Here is a 4,167-nt window from a genome sequence, read left to right on the forward strand (position 1 = left end):
ATTGGATTACCTCAGACGGCGGTACCTAACGTATCTGAGGCATGGGAAGCCGAGAGCTATGGAAGAGCTTCGGCTCTGTGGTGCACGCCGACCCGGAGATATCATAACATGTAAGGGTACAATTGTAATTACGCCGGGCAGCGAACGGATCCAAATGTTAAATGGGAATGATTGTTGTTATGAAGAACCAAGCAGCTCGCTCTCTCCCAATTTATATGCCGAATAATTATAATTATTATAAATTAAAAAGAAAGAAAAGGAGCTAGTTTAGTTAGAAGTGGTTAGTAACGGGGTAGCCGGTTATGGTGGGAGACTGGGAATAAGGGTTAGTGAAACCGGTTTTGGTGGAGGGGCGCGTAATGCGGATTTGGATTGGGACGGGAGAGTTTTCCGGTCATGTTTAATTTTGGGTGGACACGTGTGTGGCAATTATTATTATATTATTAGTAACAGTTTAAGGACGTTAAGAAACTGGAAGGAAGTTGGACGTGGAGTGTTGTGGAGAGCGGAGAGTGGAGAGTGAGGCCAACTTGGCTGTCTCCGTGCCGGCCGGAGACGGAGTCCTTGGAGCATGGCCTAGTTGTTTGGTTTTCTTGTCATTCCACGGTTTTTACATGTGTAACAATTTAACATGAATAATACTTAACTCCATGGATTTTTTTTTTTGTATTTAACCCTAAATTAAACACTCCGAAATCTTAATAATTTATCTAGTTTTACCAAATTCATAAATTCAATTCACGTGTAAAACGGATGCCTAATGATTCTAGTTGCATACATGAATGTCTACCAAACCAAACTTAATGATTTTTTTTTTTAGAGTTTATAGTTTATGTATGTTTATAGAGTGAGATTAATATTAATATAAATTAATAATATGGGAAGGGTTTTTCCTAAAACGTGGGAAACAATAGACCTAGCAACAAATTATTCAAATGTGACACCGGACCAGACGACAACCGCGTTTAGAATGATTTAATTTTCTCAACCCTTAATAAGCACCTGCCACCCAAATTGAGCAATGTTTTTGTTTATGAGTGATGTATACATGAATACATCCCTATCCATGCCCTTCTATTTGTCAAGGTCCACCGACTGCTGCCTCCTCAATCATTCATTAGTCATGTTTTTGTGAACCAAAACACTATTGAGTACATATTTCATATCAAGATGTAGTTACATATTTAGTAGTGTGCCTTATTCGAATTTTAAGGAAAGAAGTTAGATAAAAAAGGTGGGAGGAAAATCGATTTAAGTCATCGATCGTCATGTCTATCAAAAGCGGAATTAGATAAAATATTAAAAGGCCAAAAGTATTTATACAATAAATTAAGATTTAAATAAAATTTTAAAAAAATTAAACTAAAATTTATACATATAAAAAATTAAAATTAGGAGTATCACTCCATTTTCTATCACGTGGCTCCGCCCGTGATGTGTATGAATGGCCAATGATGAAAAGAGGAGGCATTGTATTTAAGCAATTAAACTAAACATCTAAGCCTTTGAGTTTAATTATTTTTCAAAAGATTTAACATATTTTTCTTATTTCATATAGTTATTTGAACAAATATAAATGCCTAATGACTGTCTTATATTTAACATATTTTTCTTATATTTAATTAGTGTATTATGTTTTTTTAATACTAAAAATAGGGATTCAAACTCACACTCTTTTAGGTGAATATCGAAAAATTATATTATTTAAGTTATAACTCGGTGTATTAGATTTTTCTTTTGCTATTATGTTATTATGTTAATTTAATGGTAGAAACTAAGATGCAGTCGGCTTCACGTGAAATTGACAACTGAGAATCGTTATATTATTTGACTAATTTTACTGAGTTTTCACCCAATTTAATAGTTTTTGTTCTGTGCATGAAAGTGATGAAACTATTACTTTATCTTTTTCATATACATTTAGGAATTAGGATAACCTGAAATTTTAAACATAATTATATAAAACCAATAAATATTACTCTCTTTTTTAAATATTTTATTACAACTGATGATTTAATAATATTGTAATTCAGTAGTTATATAAATAAAAAAGAATAAAAAAATTGATGATAATCACAGAAAAATACATATTAACAAAATAAATAAAATTTTGATAAATATCAGTTTTATAACACAAAAAAAAAAGATTTTTCAATTAGACCTCTCAAACGTTTTTCATATTACACAAATTAAAGAAGATATAAGTAGTATGCATCCAAAATAAAATGTGAGAATATTTTATATTTTAAAAAATATTTAATACATACATACTAAAAATTATTCATCATCATCATATATATATTATTTTTAATGTATATATTTTATTTTTTAAAATTTTTTTATATTTTAACTTGTATTATATATAATAATAACGCGATCAACTATTAATTTTTGTGTGTACATCAATTTAGCGCCTTGATTAAAATAAAATAAACATATAGTAGCAGGAAAATAATTGATTGGGGCCAAAATAAAGGGATAGGTTAACGAGGAATCTAATCTGTGGTTGGCATTATTTGTTATAATTATATATTAATTTATTTTGGCATCAATGATTAAGTTGCATGAATTCAATTCATATCCTATGTACAATTTTTATCGTCGTTTCCAGTGCAGGCAACAACTAAACCAATAATGTTTGAAAACAACAAAAATAAGCTCAAACAGTTTAAATATAATTATTTCTCTTAAGATTACTGTAACTAAAAATGGTGGCCAACTGGTCCAGCATGGAGAATCGTCAAAGAAGCCAAGTGATGACTTAACCTTCCACCAACACAAGACATGTGAGATTGTGAGAGAACTTAGAAGATAAGACAACTTATATAGTTGAGTTATACCCTTCTTCTCTGTCTTTGAGCCCATTTTTGGAGTGTGAGTATATTTTATTATTATATGGTTTTGCCATGTAACCTTCTTGATTTGAACAAGTTAAGAGGCTTGTGTTGTGGTACCAATATAATTATTAGGCCATTTGCCCATGTTCCTTACACGAGTTCTCATAAGGTCCCATATAATTGCTTTTGGCCACATAGATATAGATCTATCTCAAATTTTTCTAGCCTCATCTCTATATCATGCATATGCAAATTTTTTAGTATACATACTATGATTTTTAAATATATTTTTAATGTATATAAGAATAATACATTGATTACATGCACGTATCATTTTTTTTCTATACATATTATGGATTATTGCAAAATTAGTAAATAATAGTGGGTAAACGGTATTTTTTTATCATAATAATTGTCTAAAAACAAAAGAGACATAAATTTTAAAAGAAAAATAAATAGTTATTGATATATGATTAAAACAGTTACTTGAATAGACGTGATTATTTTTTCATTAAACAAATAAATTTTAACTAATAGAATAAATATTTAAAGGGTTAAGTACGATTTTAGTTTTTAAAATATAGGTTGAAAATTGTTTTCGTTTCAATTTTTTTTTCATACAAAATCATCCCTAATAAGGTTTAACTTAGTTTTAAAATCGTCTTTCGAACTAAATTACCCTTCTCCTTCTTTACCAAAATACCCGATTCTTCTTCTCCATTTCACAGCAATACCCAATTCTTCTTCTCCACACAACAGCATCTCTTTTTATTTTTCTTCTTCTTTAACTAGAATTTCAACAAAATTTCAACTAAAATTTCAACAACGACAACATAATTTCAATAGGAACAACAAAATTTTAACTTACGGATATCAACAAATCAAAACAGAAAAGTAGAAGAATGGAATAGAATCGAAAGCAAAACAGAAACAGAAGAATAATGAAATCAATCAGAATGAAATTAGAGTCAACAACAACAATGTGATTAACAAAATCAACAAATCTAACAATGCAATTAACAAAAGAAATAGAAGTAGAATAATAAACTTAATTAACAAAATAAAAAACAAAAGCAGAATAATCAACTTAATTTGAAACAGAATTAGAACCTAACAGCGAAGAGTAGCGGCGATTTAGCAAGAATGAGGAGTAGCGGCAAGATCCAGCAATGAGAGCGCGAAGTAGCGGCGAACTATGAGGAGCAGTGGCGAGCTGTGACGAACAGCGGTAACCAGCGAGAGGAGGATGAGCAAAATGACGACCCAGTAGATTCCCTTTTTCCCTCGCATGATTCCCTTCTCCCCACCTTCTCTTCCCCCCTCCTTCCCC

The sequence above is a fragment of the Arachis duranensis genome, unplaced genomic scaffold, assembly GCF_000817695.3.
Source record: "Arachis duranensis cultivar V14167 unplaced genomic scaffold, aradu.V14167.gnm2.J7QH unplaced_Scaffold_232527, whole genome shotgun sequence".
Classification (NCBI taxonomy): domain Eukaryota; kingdom Viridiplantae; phylum Streptophyta; class Magnoliopsida; order Fabales; family Fabaceae; genus Arachis; species Arachis duranensis.